Source organism: Pistacia vera, unplaced genomic scaffold, assembly GCF_008641045.1.
Source record: "Pistacia vera cultivar Batoury unplaced genomic scaffold, PisVer_v2 Contig984, whole genome shotgun sequence".
Taxonomy (NCBI): Eukaryota; Viridiplantae; Streptophyta; class Magnoliopsida; order Sapindales; family Anacardiaceae; genus Pistacia; species Pistacia vera.
In genome coordinates, this window is record NW_022196872.1 from 3,824 (window position 1) to 25,785 (window position 21,962).

General features: G+C 32.6%; 1 long non-coding RNA gene and 1 pseudogene across 2 annotated transcripts; both read right to left on the minus strand.

The window, feature by feature from the left end:
* Positions 1–1,471: 1,471 nt before the first annotated feature.
* Positions 1,472–2,849, minus strand: LOC116121453. 2 transcript variants are annotated; one of them, XR_004126729.1, is made up of 3 exons: positions 2,646–2,849; positions 2,192–2,480; positions 1,472–1,607 (listed from the first exon to the last, which is right to left on the minus strand). It is a non-coding gene; the product is annotated as an uncharacterized LOC116121453 (long non-coding RNA). The 2 variants fall into 2 exon arrangements; XR_004126730.1 differs by having other exon boundaries at positions 2,192–2,497.
* Positions 2,850–7,392: 4,543 nt separating this feature from the next.
* Positions 7,393–19,037, minus strand: LOC116121442 (annotated as a pseudogene).
* Positions 19,038–21,962: the final 2,925 nt, after the last annotated feature.

Here is a 21,962-nt window from a genome sequence, read left to right on the forward strand (position 1 = left end):
TTTCCTACTAGTAATTATATTCCTTTGATATAAGGAAAAAAATAGAGAAAAGAAATAAAATAAAATAAGAAAATAAACTAAAATAAAATCTTAAATTTATCAAGAAAATTATCTTACATAGTATCCATTTTGAAAAGAAGACAAATTATTTTTGTATTATTGTATTTCTCGGATGTAAAAAAGGCTAACCGTTTATTCAAAATATCTTTCTTATACTTTACACGATCATTAATTGGAACAAAACTCCATTAGGGGTAGAATTGTTAGTTTCCAGACCTTAGAGGTGACAGGGTAATAAACCACAAATTGTCTAATTATTTAAAAAAAAATTAAATATATATTTATTAATTAGGACTTATTTTTCTTGACAAATATATAATAACAAAAATAGAAACAAGACAAAAGGTAAATGGATTTTTCTTTTATATTATAATTATTCATTTTATTATACTGTTTCATATTTTTATTTGAAAGAAACTCTTTATTACCAAATATTTTTTCTGAAAACAAAATAGTGCATATCATAAATTCAGATGGAAATATGCATATAATAAGTCTATGGGTGATAACCCTCATGCAGTATACATCATTACATGTGGAATGACATGCAAAATGAAGCTGGTGAATGGACCCAACCTCGAGCGAAAATCATTACTCAGCATAATTCCTGTGTTAACCTAAAAATACTCAATGAATAGATGATTTTGTAAAACATTTTTTCTTTACTTTTATGAAAATATTGTCTATGTAATTATGGTACAATTATCTGACTTATTTCTTATAAACTGATATTAATAAACTAGAGATATATTATATATTTCCTCTGATTCTGTATTTTTAATGTCTAGTATCTAGTACTGAAACTACTATTATTAACTGTTTACTTTATTAGTTCATTTCTGATGCATTACAACTAATAACTGATAAATGAATTGATACCATGAACTAATAATTGTTCTAATATTGTATAACGAAAAATTGATCTGATACTATAAAACTAATAATTGATACTGAACTGATCATAAATGTTAACTGATACATTAATAGATATGATCAGCACATATCAAATGATTAAACAGTCAAACATACACCCATCTTCATAAAGAACTTTTGTTATGAATGTACTTCCTAGTGCATATAACGTTGTAATCTCTGTTATGACCTTTATTTTTTGCAAAATTTGGAAACAATGGTACCTATCGAAACTAAATTCTGAAAATAGTTACAAGAATCGAATGACTAATAGTTGAACAATATAATTTACATAAGCATTTCAAATGTTTTCTTTTAAAATACAACTCATTAACTGTACATAAAATTGCATGAACCAATCAATTATGGAAACATCTTCTTGCAAGTGTAATACAAGAGTGACTGTGAAAAACCTTTAAGTGTTTTCTCATCCGATACCTTTAGAAGGTGAGCACCTTCACAGAATCCTGCATGATATCTATACAGACATTCCTCATTTATTGTTGGTTTCATCCCATTCCTACAAGGTTTTGGCCTTGTAAGAGTTCATTGCCCATATAGCCAATGAATGCATGTAATTTAGCGCTCTAAAACAATCAATGGTGGTCCAAGCTTCAGGAGTTTAGAAAGAATAACTACGTAGAAAACAACAACGAGTCAGTCAATTATCAGGAACAAATAGTTCTGGAGCAGATATTTTTCAGTGTAAATTATGCAGAATGTAAAGTTTCCAATTGTAGTCAACAGAAATTTATCCTAAAGGAAGTAAACTGACGATGCAGGACGTAAAAGAACGATGCAAATGGGTATTTAGTCCTTATCTTCTACATTTTAGGATCAAGTATTTGAGTCCTTGGTATCCCTTTCTTGATTCCTCTTCTTAACCTATTAATTTCTCTCTATCACCCTATATTATCTATCTATGATATTCTTCTCCCCCTCCATCACCTAAGGAGCAAAAATATTATCTACTAGACATTATAACTACCCGAATTTTGTCCAACATTTCACAACATCAAGAATCTACTAGAAAATGGTTAAATAGTACATCCACCAAAAAAATAATAATAATAAATGAATTGACAAAACAGATGATGAAATGAAATCTATATAGATTTGAGATAGATTTAGATCTAAAAAACACAAACTCATACCTTAGTTAACAGCCTATTAACTAAGCTATAAGATAACAGCTTTAAACAAACTTAGGGGTTCTTACACGAGTGCATTTTCAGACCATGCTGCTTCATAGATTTCAATGGCAATTTGAAATCCCATATCGACCAAATCTCCACGATCATCGTTACAGCAACTGCACATGTAACACCAGACCATATTTTTCTTGACTGCAATGTTGTCATTTTAACTGTTCCAACAGGTAGATCCCATTGACCGGCCCCTGTTCTGCATCCATATTCTTTAAGATATTCTAGTGAAAAACCTTCTCTAATGCTCTTTTTGCTTTGTCTTCATCAACTATCGCTGAAAGAGCACATGCTCGTGCATAACTACATTAGAGACACACCTGGTAAGTTCTAGTCTTATTAGATCTGAACTAAAAAAGAATATATATTGAGAAACAAAAACATGTGAAACACTATAAATAAATCAAGATTTATCAGGCCTGGATAATTGAGAATATCAATGAATGAAGTTAATCAGTTGCAACATACCATTGTCCAGTAAACTGATTAGCTTGAATAGATGAACTTGAGCGGCTACCATTATTGTCGTAGTTGAAGTAAGAACCATTCCACAATTCCTCATATACAACTTTTGCTTACTGAAATTTACACCAAAAATAATCCTCAAACCCTTAAGATCTACTACATGTGCAAATCCAAACGCAACCTGCAATGCTGCCACCTCCAATACATGTACTTACAACAGAGACAGATCACGTATCGTATGTCTGATCAGGAAAGCTATCATTCTCAATCATCCCCATCACCATCCCTATCAAATTCGAACAGATAAAAGTGTTTACTGAACCTTCTGCTTACCGTAACCAATATAGAGCATTTGGGCAGCTGGATGAACTTTTGCAGGATTCTGCTCCGAAAAAATGTTTAATACTCGCTAAAGTTTTATCACGTAAACATCAATTTCGCTTTTGGACCGGAAATTGAGGAAGCTCGTTCAAACATTCACTATAATTTTCGGCCTTCATTAGTAACTGCATGACTAAGGACATTGTACATTCAGTCGGCTTCACATTTCTCTCCACCATCTTATGAAGGAGTTCAACAACTTTTGGTATCTCATTATTCTTGAGGAAACCAAACATAAGCGTAGTAAATGTGACTACATTTGGAGCACAACCATTTTCCTCCATATATGACAACAACTCAGTTGCCATTTCTAGTTGTCCATTTTTACACAGCCCATTGATCAAAATGCTATATGTTACAACGTCTGGCACCAGGTTTCCATGAAGACAAAATTTCTGAAATAGGTCCCAAGCAGTTCCCAACCTCTCTGTTTTACATAATCCATCAATGAGGGAACTCAAACCTTCAATGCTGACTGCAAACTTATTATTTACAAGAGCATTAAACATTTCCAATGCTTCCAAAACACATCCGTTCTTGCAAAGTCCATTAATGAAAATGCTATATGTCCGAGAATTAGGAAAAGCATCGTTAAGTCGCATCTCACCAACTAAATTCCGTGCATCTTTCACCTTTGCTATAAGAAAAAATCCAGTTAACAAGGTGTTATATGTAATCACATCAGGCCTAATTCCTTCTGAAATCATCTCTCGATAAAGACTAAGAGCTTCATTGACTTCTTTATTCTTGCAATACCAATTTATCACAGTATTGTAGCAAACAACATCAGGTCTACACCCCTTTCTAGTTATAGAATCAAACAACTTCCTTGCATCACCAATTCTATCTACCAAGCAATAACTGTTTATCAAAATGTTATAGGTATAAATGTTAGGAACCACACCTCTCTGAATCATATGTTCCAACAATAGTTGTCTAGCCTTCTCAACCAATCCAGCCTTACAAAGACCATCAATTATAATACTATAAGTAACAACATTTGGCCTACAAATAACACCAAATTCTTTATTCCCATTGACCATCTCTTCAAGCAACTTAATGGCAACACTAATTTTCTCTGTTTTACACAATCCACCAATCAAAGTGTTGCAAGTGATCACATTAGGCCTACAACCAACAACAATCATTTTCTTAAACAATTCCATTGATTCCATAATCTTTCACTCTACACACAGACCTTTAATCAAACAAGTAAATGTCACGGTATTTGGGCTAAAACCCAACTTCAAAATCGCTCCAAAAACCGCATAACCAACAGAAACCCTTTCAATATTACATAAGCAATTCATCAAAATATTCAAAGATATAAAATCTGGAGACAGCCCAGTTGAATTCAACAGCTTATAAAGCAAAATCACTTCATAATAATGCTTCTTCTTAGCTAGTGCACTAAACAAAGTAGTGAATGATGAAATTGCAGAAATGGGTTTCATATTAACCATGTAATAAAAAAAGTACAATGCTTCATTCAGAGTAAAGCTACCTGATCGGCAATTTTCTTCAAGGAATTTAGCAAGTGAGGATCGTTCAAAGGGCTTTTTGAAAGAATACGAAACTTTATTTTGGAGATTGAAAATGTGAGGTTGTGGAAGTGAGCTAACAAAAATAAAAAATTAACTTTCGAAATGGGTTTTGAGAGATTGAAGACGAAAGAAATGGGGATCTGAATCTCAAAGCCATGTATGAAGAGTGTTTTTGTGGGTCGTTTTTTCCGAAGTAAGGTCATTGCAAAAGGCAAATGCATTAAAGAGAAATGTTTTAACAAATTTCACAAACAACCTTTAAGGTTTTCAAAATTGCAAACTTATCTCAAGTATCGATCTATCATATTCAAACCACCTTTATGATTTAGAAAATTGTTCACTTGAAGGTTAAAAATATATATCCACCTTCAGGTGTTTTTCCGTTTGAGGTGGTTTTCTACTAAATCCAAAATTATCCAGTTGATCAAACAAACCAATTTATATAAGTATTCAATTTTACCTTTTTTTTTAATAAAATTATAAGATTTAAATAAATCATGCTATTGAACTTTGTATTTAATTTACAATGATATATAAATTTATTTGTTCTTCAAACTTTTAAATATACCAAAATCGATATTATTTACTAAAGTATGAAACATTTCCACTTCTTCTGAAACACATCCATTCTTGCAAAGTTCATCAATGAAAATGCTATGTGTCCAAGAATAAGGTAAAACCATTAAGTTGCATCTCACCAACTAATTTCTATGCATCTTTTACATTAGGTTTAAGAAAAAGGCAAGTTAACAAATTGTTATTTATAATCACGTTAGGCCTAATTCCTTCTAAAGTCTTCTCTTGATAAAGACTAAGAACTTTGTTGACTTCTTTATTCTTGCAATACCATCTGATTAAAGTATTGTAGCAAACAACATTAGGTCCATTCCTTTCTAGTTAAAACTTCTTCATTTATAAGATTAGTTTTTATATTGTTTATTAGAGACTATTATTAGAGGTGCGCCACGAGGCAGTGAAGTCGGATTTGAAGTTCATTAGAGACTATACTTCCAATAATAGATGGAATCAATTAGAAGAGAGAAGCATTTTATAGCTATAAGACTTTTCTATTCTAATTTTTCAACGCATCATATTTTGCAAGAGAATTAATGAAATATGAGATAGAATCTTGAACTTTTCTCTCAATGTTTTGACATGCTAATTCTTTCAATTAATTTATCTTATTCAATGGTAGAGGATGTATCAATATGTATTTATTTAACATTCGTTTGTTTTTTATTGATTAAATTTTCCATCTTCTCCTCTTTGTTTTTATGAACCAAAAATCTTATGAGATAATTTTAATAATGTTTAATCATGATGCTCATACAAGCCAAGTTAATGTCAAGGGAATTCATGAATTTTAATGTTAAATATTTATAATCAGTGTTTGCTTATTGATTAAAATTTTCTTACGTCAATCGAGAACACAACTACTTTTATAACTTCAATAATGCTTAATCAAAATGATTACTATTAATTTATAAAAATATTATTTAAGTGCGAAACATTTAACTTTAAGTATGCATAAACTGATTACTTATATTAAAAACAAGAAAGACCATAAGAAATTGAAATTATAACTAAATTTCAACAACAATTTTGTTGATAAACAACTTGACCTAAAAGCTTAAGCTGAAAAAGGTATTAAGCTCTGTAAGAGGCATCTTCACTTGTTACATAAACCAAGCCCAAATTTAGGCAGAAAGACCAACCCAAATATAGCATGATGTAATACACGAGAGATTCAAATCATGACCTGTACTTTAATATCTGTTGTGTGTGATTTTTGTTGTAAGCTTGAAAGAAGTTGACTTGATGTCCTTAACACTTTATGATACTATTGTAATGTTCTACATTAGCTTATCCGCAATGTGCACTATACCATGGAACAACGTTTAATCCTATTCATGGGGATTATGTAAATATTCCATTCCGAAAATAGAAAGTGAAACAATTAGATCTTTTTTGAAGATTGGTACTAATTCATGATCTAACATGTACAAAGCAAAAACCTCATTCTCGATTCTACGAGAAATTTTATGAAAGCATCCAATAGAATCATGAAGAGTCTAAGTGAAACAAACATAATCATATGAGATATGGATATTCATTCAAAACAGGCAATAAAAATGAATATATGTGTGCGGAATTTTAATCGGGCGAGCATACAGATGATATTCTTCATATTCTTCCTCAAACATTTTCCAGACCAAAGACATTTTTTCACATTTTCCACAAGCATGAGATGCAAGGCCATTGCTATTTCAATACACAAACTCAATAGTGCTCTAGTGTTCCATCTTTCTGCATTAGGATTCTCATCTATGACAAATAGGAAAATGGGTATAAACTTGACATATCTAGAATAAAATTTACAAGAAGGGTACTGATATATATTTTTCGTCCTCAAACAGGTATCGTTTGTCATAATTCTGTTTATAGAAACTTATTAAGGCAAAACCTTATGCCTTTTATAAGAAAAAAAAAAAAAAATCTAAAGCAAGTGAGCTCAGTACTTTGTCTGATACGTATCCATCCATGGGGCAAACCTTTCTGCAACTTAGAAAATGAGTAAAATTTTGGTTTTAGTGCTTCTTTGGCTTCCTGCAAAACCCTGCAAATGCCAGAAGTTTTTGCATATTTATAGATAAGTGTTTTTCTCCACTGTTTAGTCACATGAGCAGAGACAACATATTTATAGAAGGTATTGTTGGTCATAATTGGGTTTATAGAAACATATTAAGGCAAAACCTTATGTTTTTTTATAAGAAAGAGAAGTTTGTCAATTACTGTGCTATTCTAGTTAACATGTAACATGTAACCTCAGGAACAAACCTCACTTCTTAAGGATCATTTCTCTGAACTCATTATTTGACTTTGGCTTTCCATCTTCCACTTCCCCGGCTTTTGAATTTGTAGAGGGGACACCAAGTGGTCTGACGTTCCTTGGCATTGCAAATGTGTTCCTCCCTCTCAGCTGAATGTTATCACTACGTTTATTAGCTGCAGAGTGTGGCGCTTTAGACTCCTTGAAAGTCTGATTACTACTTTGTGCTGCCATTTAACCCAAAGCAGTAAGAAAATGAAATGTAGAAGTAATAACAAACGTCTATAGACTGCATTGGACACAAACAAACACACACAAGTAATAACAAAGATAAAACATAATTCCACTTAGCCTACCATGTTCTCCAGAGGCCCCATGACTAGCAGAATCCTTTCTCTTTTGCTTCTGATTTTATCTTGCAATGCTTATCTTCTTCCCAAGAAACATTTGTTTGTTCTTTCCTATAGCTGTAGCAAGGTGTGCATCATCGGCAAAATCCACATATGCCAGGCCCTTCAAAATCGATTAGAGTATATTATAGATTAGTATGCAACAGTCCAAGACATATGCCCTACAGTTGAAGGCAAGCTGGAATATGGGTAAATCTGTATGGGACTATGGTTGAGTCTCCTAAGCATATCACTTGCTATCAAAATGAAAAAAATATGCTCTTAGATAGTTAGACTCTTTATACTTAGAAAATTAAGCAATTTTACCATAATTATGGAATTCAACCCTTCTGTAGGTTTATTTGAGACTGCATAATCATCTCTTGAAAGTACACTCATGTTAAAACCAAAAGCGTAAGAACTAAATGATTTATTGACTGAATGAAAAGAAGAAATAAAATTGAAGTTTCAGTGAGCACCCTTGAGAAATTTGATCAAAGACAATGGACTACAATTAGCAGTTTCTATCTCCCTAAAGCATCAGCCATGTTGATCTCCCTAAAGCATTAAAATTAGTTTCGTAGGGCTAATTTCTGTGGTATAGTCCACATTATGCATACATATGTTGAAGTTTAAAGGTCAGACAATGTTAAATAAGGATTTGACTCTAAGACCGATGTGCACATGGAAGGTCCAGTGGATAGCTTCCCCTTTTTCATTTAAAGCATAAAGCACAAAGAACATTGACAAATAATGAATGAGAGAAACAGAGTCATACCCTTGACTTTCCAGTGAACTTGTCCTGCAGAATTCAAACAGATTCAACCCCACCAACATCGCTAAAGAATTTTTTCAGATCTTCAGAAGTTGCCTGAAAAAAATTTAAAACCATCAGAATTACCTCTCTGTATTTGCCTGTCCAACGTTAAAAAGGAATAAAAAGCAATCTCTCTCTGAAGTGCGAGAGAATCTCTACTTGCCCTGAAGTTAAGGTTTGATAAAAATGCACGTCAATGTATCCTTTGGCTCTTCCAGTGGCAGAGTCTTTGATGTGCTGGACATTTGAATGCTCTTCAAACTTGGGTTTTGCTTATTCTACTTCATTTTCTTAAGCTAAGTTCTGTGCTCGTCCCTTTTCTTTCCCATGCACTTTTTTTGGGTTTTGGGTAGTATTTTTCTGCCGCTTAGCTGGAGACTGTTTGTCAGTCATGTTCGAATATGTTTTTCTCTTTCCATTAACACTTTTCTTATGTGACTTCTCTTTCTGATCTATTAGTTCAGGAACATATTTGGCTTCTTACTGTAACCTAAATAATTACAGCTCTCCCAAGCGGGGTGTAACCTAAGAAAGGGAACAAAGACAAGCATCTTTACACATTGAGTTAAAATAACAAGGATTGCATACATTCAATAAATACTAAGTAGATGTATCATAATTCAGCGATATCTTTAACAATGTTAAGTAACAACTTGACTTAAAAGGTTAAATTGATAGTTAAACATCCAACAACCATACGTAAAATTTAGCACAATCTCATGCGTTGGACACCCACAATCACAACCATAAATATAATATAAATAAAAATACAAATTTGTAATCTAAATACGAGCCTTTAGATATAAATTTTAAATAGCATTTTATTTTCGAAAACAAGGAATATAAGGAATTTTATGAAAATATGTTTTTATTAAAATAAGTTGAAATGCTTTCAAGACAATGTTATTGCATATAATTCTAAAAATTAGTGTAAAATTAGAAAACAAGAAAAATATCATTTCTCAGTCTTTATATAGTTTTTATTTTCAAAAACAATTTTTGAATACCAAATATATTTTCAAATATTTAAAATATTGAGATGAAACTTTTAAAATTTTTAATTGTAACTTAGTTTTTCAAAATTATTTTTGAATCACAAACCAAACTGGCCTAAATCTCATAAGGAGATCTAAAATAAAAATATATATTTCAAATATTTAAAATACAGAGATAAAACTTAAAATTTTTAATTGTAACTTGGTTTTTCAAAATTATTTTTGAATCACAAACTAAACTGGCCCAAATCTCATAGAGAGATTTAAACACAAGACTATGTGAACCACCTTGCTACAATGCTCTATTAAGTTATCACTTAAACTAAAAATTTAAACAGATAGGCAATGATCCACCAGTAGTATTTAAGCTCTCACAAGAGAGAAGCAAAGAGTTCATAATATGTACAGAGGCACATAAAAACTGCTAACGTGGCACATTTTAGTCAAACACATATGGTTACTAGATAAGGCGGACATCGCAACCAGCTAAAATATCATTAGTTAAACATTAAATTGTTTTTTAATAAATCTATACATGCTAATTCTCAATAGCAATGCAAATGCATCATACACCAAGACTGAAAAAAGAAATACGTGATAATTGGCACTTAAAACAAATAAATTAAAACTGTGTAAGAATGTGAACCTTCTGTGCAGCGTGTCAAAATCTTCAAAGTCTCGTATTCGCTCTCAAACGCAACCAGTTGTGGCATATGTCCTGAATAACTCTGTTTTTAGGAAAATAATTTACAACAATCCAAAAGGCAGTACTAACAATTGAAGAAAGTCACCTTGGAGTTGTGGACCCTAAACAATATTTTTAAATCATAAAATCAAGAAGCAAGAATGTCAGTAACGTTAGATGATGTAGTAGTGAGATCATAAATGAGATATATAATATGAATGGGAGGGAAGTGGGAGAGGAGCAGAGGTGGGAACAATTCGATTAAATATAGTAAGGCCAATCAAGATAAGATGAAAATAACAAGGTTAACTTTATCAAACTAAACCTTAAACTGATCATAGAAAAGAGAGAACTTAGATGACTTTAGATAGGTCATGTAAATTATTTACATCAACAAGTTTTATTTAACCTATAGCATATTTTGACATGAAACTCGGAAAGTAAAGCTGGAACTAAGAAACATTTCTTCAAACATAGTGGAAAAAATAAGCCAAGTGGAAAAAAGATATCAGCCTATTATGTTTCAAAAAATACTCCTACCTATGGTTTAAATGTGATGGTTCATATATGCCACAATTTCATCAGAGTGATCAGTAACTCTAAAGTTTGAAGTTAAAAAAATAAACGTCATGAATTTTCAACTAGCATGATCCTCAGAGATACCGTCATATACATTTACGTATGATTTGGAAAAATATTCAAAATGACATATTAAACCATTGTGATTCTGGTCCTCGAGTAACAGGTGACTATTGCAAGGCTGACCTATGCAAGGCTACTCTCTTAAAAATTATCAGCTGCAAAGCATGATTCTATGTTAAGAGTTCAAAAGATCTTCATAAATTGCCTCCTTGATAAACAACATTTTAACAACCTTGACTTAGCCATTTGTTGGTTTCAACTTCCATCAGCAACAAAAAGAAAAAGAAAGAAATGTTTGCATTGCATATGACAAATATCAATTGATTAAATAAAGCTACATTGTATACTACTAAAAGCAACAATTTTTCCAAAAAAAAAAAAAAAATGAGAAGGAAGGAGGAAAAAAAACCAGTTTTAAAAGTTTCAAATTCAAATCTTGTCCATAAATCAATCTAGAATAATGAAAGCAAGTAATGTAAAGGTAAGAACCTGTCCACTAAATATTTTAATGAGCATGTCCGTAGATAGACCTAACTTCATTTAAATGTCCCAATTCAATTTCCATAGCAATATAACCTTACAAGCTTCCAACATTGACTCGGCACAGACAAAAAGCAAGTTATACGGAAACAAAAAAATACAAAGATGAATCATAAATCAATCATATTGAACTATACAGGATAAGAAAGAGAAAAAGATGAATGGGGCAAAACCAGGCTCTCCCAAAGCCCCGAGTTGCAGCTGATCTTTTTCCAAATTTAGTCCGAATGAGCCTAAAAGCATACAAATGCAACAAAACATCTGCATTCTTCATCTGGTGAGATAAGTAATCAGACGCCCGCTGAAAGGAAGAAACTTCACAGTTAAGTATTCAAGTATATATATACATCAATCATATAGGGCCTGCAATTTCGATGGTACAAAAGAGACATCAGGCTAATTGTTTTATAAAACACAATATTGAAAAAGCCATTATACAACAACAATGTACCAGTTGAATATGACATGCCAATTTTATAATTCACATATCATAAAGATATCTTCGTCATGCAACTCCAATGCTGAATGAGAATTCTTAAGACAAAGACACTATTCCATGACAAAACAATTAACAAAGGTAACAACTAGCAATTAGCAAAAGCCATCTTGCAGTATCGAGAGTCATGCACTGAACTTCTACATAAAATGGTCAAAAAATGGTACTATAACAGAACACTAAATGAAGTAAATTAAAAGACTTTCTTAGAGTCTAAGGGTAGAAGCATTTGATACACATTCGTAAGAGATCTATGCCTAAAACCTGAAAGAGTAGACTAGCTACAAGGTCAACATTTTTTCATCTGAAATTCACCATGATAAAGCATCTACAAATGTCTTGAGAAGCTCCAGTTCTTGACATCGAGTAAAAACAATTTTAACAAGGAAAAATGAACAATACATATGCAAACCTGAAACGTTTCCCTTTCAATGAAAAATTCAGTGCATCCTCTTCTGCTCCAGGCAAAAGGATTCTTCGTCTCAAGCTATCCACTCAAGTGAGGAATAAGTTTAGGTGCTGAAACATAGAGGATTCAATTAACAAAGATCTTTAATGCATAAAACGTAGATGAAAATATAACAAGTTACAAAGAGTAGTAGTCAAGCCTGCAAATTAGAGAAAAGATATCTTTACCTCCTCAATGGTCGAAAAAGTGCATAGAAGGGACTTCTCAAAGATTTGAAAGATTAAAAATCTTTTTAAACAAGAGTAAACCTCTATATTTGTAAAAAGGAGGAAATTCCAACAATAAAGTTTGTGAAACTTCATTGCTCTTAGCTACTTATAACCATCTCTCATAATCTCAACAGAAGAAGGGTAACAACTAAAACTTACAGGTAGATATCTCTTTTCAGGTGCACGGCAATGTTCCAAAGCAAGCAAAAATCGAACCCAAAGATCACCAACCCAAGGACAATTTTTCCTAGCCTTGGAATGAACATCCCGCACAATATTTCCACCTGAAGGAAAAATGAGATGATTAATTACTAAAGTTACAATACTTGGAACATAAAGAATTGAAAAGAGAAAATATGAGTGAAACCCTCAAGGTTTTATCCAAATAGCGAGTATAACCAAGCAGAGATCACTTGATACAAGAAACTGGTAATAACATCCATAGAAAAGTTGAACACGGTTGGATCTCAAAGACTATTCAAACTTCAAGTAGATCTGCAAAAATTTCAAATTAAAATAATAGTATTAGCACTTAACGAAGGGAAGGAAAAAAAAAAAAAAAAAAAAAAAAAAAAAAAAAAAGGTAACTATGCCACATTGCAAGTTTTATACAACCCCCACCCTCAAGAAAAGAAGAAGAAGAAGAAGATCTAAAGTTTACATGAACTGATACTATATTTAGAAGCAGAAATACCAAAGAAATGAAATTATAATGAAATTTCAACAACACTTTGTTGATAAACAACTTGACCTAAAAGCTAAGCTTGAAAAGGTAAGGGCACAACAATGATATTCAGCTTTGTAACAGGCAACTCACATGTTACATTAATAAGAGCTTGAAAGCATATATTTTTTTAGTGATTAATTGGATTATTTGTGGAAAAATGTGTTTAATTTGTGGAATTTGAATTAACTATTTCATAAATACCTTTTATGGGATCACAGGTGTATTTTGAGTATTTTCAGGTCCAAACTGATATTTGAAGGAAAAATAATGATGTCGATGGAATTCGTGACAAGTAGGAACAACAGTGAAGAATCGGAGTTGAAACGAGAAAGTGTGATGCGTCGAAGATACAACGTAAAATCTGGAAATCTTTCAAGATAAACATGCTTCGAGTTTCTGTCATAACTTGAGCTGTAGAAATCAGAGTTCGACGATTCTTATGGCGGGAAAGATTATTCAGATAGATACAAGTTTGTTTTGTGACTATACCAAATTCTGACGTTACAGACTCCCTGAACCGAGAGAACGATCACTGCAACGACTGTTCTTATCACAGCAGCGATGGGTCACGGGCCTGTTTGGGCTATTGCATTCTCCTAGTCCAACTATGAATGGGTTAAGCATTTAAATTATTTCCAGTAACCTCCAAACCCTAGCACTACAAATTAGGTTCTTTAAGTAGTTTTTGGGAGATTAGAGAAGAGAGAGAAAGGACTTCTTGCAGTTCCGTTCGCCAATTAGAGAAGTTTTTCTATTTTTCTTCTTGAACATGTTATGAGATACAATGGTTGTTTTTATTACTGCAATTATGAACTAAATCCTTTTCTAGGGCTAAGATGTAGCCCAATTTATGAATATGCATGAGTTATTGTTGTGTTGATTTTATATTGAGCAGTAATTCTAAGTTTTATTATTGTGGTAATGCTTTCAATTCTCAAGGGCCCGAGAGTTGAATGATTTTAGGGTTGGGTTGAGATCACGAGATAAAACTGATTAGTCTAAGGTAATAAATCCATAGATTGAGCGAACGCTAGAGATAGGTTACCGCGATCTGTGAGGCTCTGGTAAATTCCATAGAACTTAGTGGTCTCTTAGCTTCTAAATCCAACATAGAGATATTTTGGGTTGTTGCTTAAGGGTTAATTTGCTAATTGTTCGAGAGAAAGTTAGTAGAATATTAGGGAGTTTGGCCTTTAGAATAAGCTTAATTAGGTTAGTAATAATTGTCAATGCATAGGATTAAATTGGTGTGAAATCTGTGCCCTAGGTTTAGTCATATTGATTTGTTTACCATAGTATTAATAAAATTCCTCCTTTGTTTAATTTTTAGTTTGTTTTCTTTTTCATTAAATTCATTCTTAAAATTATGTTTCATCAAATAGTAACAAAATTGACTAGTTTGGTACTTGGTAGGTAGTTCTCTTGGGATTCGACACTCGTTTACTCGAGCTTTATTACTTGTGCGATTTCTACACTTGCGAATAGCCTGTCATACATAAACCAAGCCCAAATTCAGATAGAAAGACCAACCCAAATATAGCAGGATGTAATAGATGGGAGACTCAAATCATGACCTCTACACTTTAATATCATATCAAGTTACCATTTACCCTAAATTCTTAAGGTATCACGTAAGAACCCAGCATTATCATTTAGCTGTCTAAAACAATATCTGATAGTCAATGCCATATACCGTGAATTGTTGAAATTTTTTGGAGTCAGATATATCCTGCCTTGCAATCTGTTCTTCAAAATTAGCTCAAGCTTTATACATCTCCAATGCCTTTTGGTACGCTGAGGCAATAGTAGAAGGAATCCCATCTAAATCATCTGATTCAACGTCTAGAGTAGTCCGCAGTTCCATCCCAAGACTTGTACGAAAGAAGGATTGACCTTAAGTTAGCAAGGGGAATAGACAATTGATGGTGAAATATACTTCGGATGCGCTGAACCTGTTTTTCTTTTTCCTACAAAAGAGCAGTAATTTTCAAATGTAGATTTTGAAAACAAATACTTTTTCTTGGTACATAGCACTTCATAGGGAAATGAAAGAACAAAATTTATGAACTATACATAGATGACAAAAAGAGAAAAAAAGGTTTCTAAAATAAACAGGGCATGCAACTTGAGCCATGGTTCTAGGAAATATAAAGGAAGACCCACAAAAGCATTATTAACCATAATACCAAACCAGTAGGATGGAATAAGACTTTAAATAATCAAGTAAATTGATTAATAGAATGCACCCCCTTCAGGAACACTTTCTAAAAAGTTTCTAATATATATATTATAAATTCTCACCTTAATGCTGATCTCATCTATGGTATGGAGAATGGCTTGCTCAAATTCCTTGTATGCTTCCCATATTTTATTGTCTTCAGCAACATGCAAACTAGCAGCAGTTATAGCATGCTCGAAGAGATTTCTTGCCTTCGCAATACCATCAGGTGAAAATTCACGTACAGATGGATCATATTCTTGCATAAATCTCAAGCAGTCACACCAAAGTGAGACAGACTGCATCAGAACAAGTTCTAGTCATTCAATTTTACAGAATTACTTAGATAAAGGAACTCCAAAGAACGAAATTAATGTTTTTATCCCCTGATTCCACATATATGCAAAATCTGACTGAAAGTACCAAGAACTTAATTTTCCACAAAAAGTAGGGAAAAAGATGACAACATGCAATTAAAACTTCCAAAATGTATTGCCACTTAAAAAAAAATAGATTTATGTTAGAAACCCAGAACTTCAATCACTCAATACAGATAAACACTTCAATGAACAATGGATTTCTGAATAATACTGATATCTTCTATATTAATTTGACTTTGAAAATGGAAATACAAACTTCTCATGGAAAAGTGTAAAGAGATGACGAAAAAGAAATATATGATAGCCTAGTAAATCGAGGAGCTAGAGACCTCCCAACAATTCCCGCTAAAACATATTCTGCCCTCTTTCCTTTCATCTGCCCAAGTTTATACTAACTAATCACAATATTCTCACCACTATCTCCATGTGCTTAAGCTAACAAACTCTCATAGCCTAACCACTAATTACCCCTTTTATCCCTTCTCCTGTATGGAATTGGTGGTGCTCTATCAATTTCCACTCCCTAGAAGTTTGAAAAAGTTTTATCCTATTGCCCAATTTGGTAGAAAAATTTGATGATGCATCAAAGAGGAACCATGTGTCTTTAAACACCATCACAAATGTAAGAATATTGATATCCATTCTGAATTGCAAGGCCTACAATCATCTCTACCATACAAATGAAACTAATGAGCCATTATGTTATTAATAATTACTTATTGGAAAAATTCATCCATTCAAAATTCATAGATCCGGCAAGCTGAATTTTTTTTATTTGAAAATTATTTTTAGGAAAATAACTAAAAATACCACAAGTGAGAATTCTTAAGATCACTATGTTTTAATCCATAAATCAATGCATAAAGTAATTCAAAATCCATAATGGTAACAAAAACCTACCAGATAATTAGAAACCCCTCTTTCATAAATCTTCTCAATCCCCAGAAATGCCCCAGGTCTGCAAAGTTGAAGAAGAGAATCAGCAAGAAACTACCTTCAGCTAGACAGAACGATAAAATCTTAAAGTATACCCAAAGCTTTAGTATCAGTCATGTAGAACAAGAAAAGATCAAAATCTTAAAAATTTAGCTTACCACCTTTTTATTTTTTTGCTTTGGGGGTAACTGTCATCAGGAGGTACACTTATTGATTTTCAACATTGAGCTTCATGTTTTGGAGAAACTAATATACTTATACTAAGAGAAATGAGTTTTGCAAGAGGGCAAGTAGGCTGTCCATAAAAGCAATGACACGAGGGAACTCAAAATCCATAAACAAACAAAATATCAGACAGCCACAAATTATCAAAAACTAACCTCTCAACTCAACCATCACTACTTCCTAGTTGCAACATACGAACAAAAAAATAGAAAGGAAGAAAGCTCAAAACTTCATTTCTTTTACTTAATTAAGCCAACATTTGAGCTAAGGCTCAGTAGATAGAAGTCACATAAACTTGAATTCAACATCGTTTTCACCATTTAAATCCCAAAAGATAATCAATTCCTCCTTTCAAACGAATCCATTTAATTTTTCTCTTTATACTTTCTCTCGTTAACCATAAACCCTAAGCGATCAAAATTTGAACATGAAACCAATAACAAGAACACAAAATGTAAAAACTAAAACATACCCAGGTGAAATAGAAGCTTCATCTCGAGCCCACTCTTGCCACATAATAGGAGTCAAGGGAAAAAATCTCATTCATAGCTTCTCTTGCTTGTCTCAACTTCTCAATCTCGCCCATCTTCCTCAAAATCCTTATGTACCAAAACCACCAACAAAAACAATAAACAAGCAAAACAATGTTATTACTAAAAACAAAAATCCAAGAATTGGGTATTGAAGTTCATATTCAAATTGATATAAAAACGTACTTTAACATGGACTTCATAGTTAGAGGGCTCATTGGCGAGCTGGGACTCGATAATTTTTACTGTGCTTCATCTTCTAAGTCTGAGTCCGAGTTCGAGTCACTTGACTCTCTCGAGTCTGGAGAGTTGAGCTTTATTGCTTCTACGTTTTTGTTAGTATCCGCCATAGTAGTGTCTATGTCTTCTTCTTCTTGGGTTTTTGGTGCTATCACTTCATAATAATGCTTCTTCTTAGCTAGTGCAATAAAGAAAAGTAGTGAATGATGAAATTGGAGAAAGGGATTTCGAATTAATCATGTAATAAAAAAAGTACAATGCTTTATTCAGAGTAATGCTACCTAATGGACGATGGGTTTTGAGAGATTGAAGACGAACGAAATAGGGATCTGAATCTCAAAGCTAAAGACCTATTCCACAAGGTCATAATGCTATTAAGAAACTGGCGATGGAAACAAGTTGTCTCACTTATCTTAATCCTATTCCACAAGGTCATAATGCTAAAGACCTTGAGGTAAAATGTGAAGAAGGGAAAGTCTGGAGCTTTCGCTTAATCATCTGCAACGGACGCTACAAAAAACCTGTTCTTTTGGCTGGTTGGGCCAAATTTGCCAGGGAGAAGCAACTCGGAAGAGGGTTCAAGGTGCAATTTTTCAAGGAAAAAGATGGACCCAACGGAGAGTTCAAGTATAAGATCAAACTGAAGAAGCCTGTTATCTTGTTCAATAAAGTTCTTGCTTATGTACCCTACCATGNCAAAATGCAAAAACTAAAACATACCCAGTTGAAATAGAAGCTTCATCTCGAGCCCACTCTTGCCACATAATAGGAGTCAATGGAAAAAATCTCATTCATAGCTTCTCTTGTTTGTCTCAGCTTCTCAATCTCACCCATCTTCCTCAAAACCCTTATGTACTAAAACCACCAACAAAAACAATAAACAAGCAAAACAATGTTATTTCTTAAAAAAAAAAAAAAAAAATCCAAGAACTGGGTATTGAAGTTCATATTCAAATTGATATAAAAACGTACTTTAACATGGACTCTATAGTTAGAGGGCTCATTGGCGAGCTGGGACTCGATAATTTTTGCTGTGCTTCATCTTCATCTTCTAAGTCTGAGTCTAAGTCCGAGTCATTTGACTCTCTCGAGTCTGGAGAGTTGGGCTCTGTTGCTTCTGCGTTTTTGTTAGTATCTGCCATAGCCGTGTCTATGTCTTCTTTTTCTCGGGTTTTTGGCACTATCACTTCATAATGATGCTTCTTCTTAGCTAGTGCAATAAACAAAGTAGTGAATGATGAAATTGGGGAAAGGGGTTTCGAATTAATCATGTAATAAAAAAAGTACAATGCTTCATTCAAAGTAAAGCTACCTGATGGACAATTTTCTTCGAGGAATTTAGCAAGTAAGGATCATTCAAGGGGTTTTTTGAAAGAATACAAAACTTCATTTTTGGAGCTTGAAGATATGAGGTTGTGTAAGTGAGCTAACAAAAATAAAACATTAACTTTCGAAGATGGGTTTTGAGAGATTGAAGACGAACAAAATGGGGATCTGAATCTCAAAGCTAAAGACCTATTCCACAAGGTCATAATGTTATTAAGAAACTGGCGATGGAAACAAGTTGTCTCGCTTATCTTGATCCTATTCCACAAGGTCATAATGCTAAAGACCTTGAGGTAGAATGTGAAGAAGGGAAAGTCTGGAGCTTTCACTTAATCATCCGCAACGGACACTACAAAAGAATCTGTTCTTTTGGCTGGTTGGGCCAAATTTTCCGGGGAGAAACAACTCAGAAGAGGGTTTAATATGCAATTTTTCAAGGAAAAAGATGGACCCAATGGAGAGTTCAAGTATAAGATCAAACTGAAGAAGCCTGTTATCTTGTTCAATAAAGTTCTTGCTTATGTACCCGACCATGTAGCCTCCCTAAAGAGCTTGAGGTTCAAATTTCTTTGCATTGCCCTAAAGAGCTCTAGGCTCAAATTTGGTTGCAGGTTCCAATTTTCTAAAATATAATAATAAAGGTTTTCATATCTTAATGTAATTGTTGTCAATGAGTTTATATATATATAATCAGTTGTATTTCTCTCTATTGGAATCCAAACATCTTCTTTTCTCACAATTCATGCTTTTCTTAGAGGGTTTTCTGAATGGACTCATATGAATTCATTATATTCTTTATTTTATGTGATCAGGCTTTGGTTTTCTCATTATTGTATTTGACGGTAAAGGTAGCATACTTGTGTTTTTTTGTTAGTAAAATTAAGGTTATTGTGATTGGTTTGTTCATTTAGGGTTTGGATCTCTCTCTCTCATGAAATGAGGGACTATGGTCGTTTTCATTTTAGACTCTATAGGGTTTCACAAAGGATAATTTGGTGTACTTTTGGCAGATCATAAGATTTTTTTTTTCTCAAGCATTTTTTTTAACTTGTTGCAAGTTCTAGAGGGGTTATAGTAATTGATTATTTTTTATTTACTTTTTAAGGTTCTTTGAGTTTGAAGAGCGATAAGGGTTAGGGTTATACTGACTGGCCTAAAAGTGATTTTATGGAGTGTTTTATTAATGTTTCTGAGTGATTAAGTTAAATTGTTGAGCTACTGCAATAGGATATATTGTATGAGCCAGTACTGCTTCTTCTCCTTTGGGATCTCTTGAATGTGAATTAGCAAGTTCATTGAGTTGTCTTTGATAAGGCAAAAGTGAGATCACAAGGCATTCTGTGATTGGGGTTCATCATTTACGTTCTTATGATCACACATGAATGATTTTTTTAACGAAATTCTTATACTTCTATACTTGAAATGATTAAGCTATATATAATAACATCATTTGATCGATTTTTTTTAATAAAATTATAAGATTTAAATTAATCATGCTATTGAACTTTGTATTTAATTTACAATGATATATAAATTTATTTGTTCTTCAAACTTTTAAATATACCAAAATCGATATTTCACATAATCGAATGTGATATATTAAAAATTCAAGGGATATTGTTCTTTACTTTTTAGAAGAGAGAAAATTTTTGTAGCTATAAGACTTTTCTATTCTAATTTTTCAATGCATCATATTCTGCGAGAGAATTAATGAAATATTAGACGGAATCTTGAATTTTTCTCTCAATGTTTTGACATGCTAATTCTTTCAATTAATTTCTCTTATTCAATGGTAGTGGATGGATCATTATGTCTTTATTTAACATTCGTTTGTTTTTAATTGATTAAATTTTCCATTTCTCCTCTTTGTTTTTATGTTAATCCTATGAACCACAAATTTTATGAGATAATTTTAATCAGGGAGAATGACATTTTCCCACCCAAGGTTTGGTGAAATGACACTTTCCCACCCGTTAAGTTTCAAAATGACACTTTCCCACCCACCGTTATGCTCTGCTAGAAAAATCTATTAATATTTGACTGTAAAGACGAAAGTACCCTTTATTATTTGACTTCTTATTATTATTTTTTTTATGTCATGTCAACATAGTCAATTACTAATATACCCTCTTTAAATATGAAATTATTGATATGCCTACCAATTTATCCCTCTAATTTTTTATTAAATATAATGTCTTAAATCACCGTTTGATTTTTAAAATTATCAATTTGTCCTAGATAATTTGTCAATTTAACCCCAAATAAAACTAAGTATTAGCATTACCAATTTACTTAAATAAGAATCCAGAGTGTAAAATTACAGTGCATATATATATAAGAAATTTTGTCAATTCAAACCCAATAAAAATATGGAATTCAATACAAACAAAACAACGTTTCCAGTTTCTCATTCATTTCTTAAAATCCAGAAAATTTTGCTTTCATTCTCCCACTTTCTAGCTCCTTGAAGCTTTCTTTTCCCTTGCTTTTTGGATCTTCAAAATCTTCTTCACAATCTTTTGCTCTTCCACCAAGAACGCTTGAATTTGATGTATTATTTGCAACCGAAATTACCATCTTCAGTACCTTTGCGAGACTGTAATCGCAGTGAGGATAGGCAATGCTAGAGTCGTCAGGGTAATAGTCGACGATGGCAGTGCAACTAACATTATCTTTTTGGGAGCCTTCCGTGAAATGATGTTCATCGAGCAAGATTTGAAACCGTGTCTGTCACCACTATA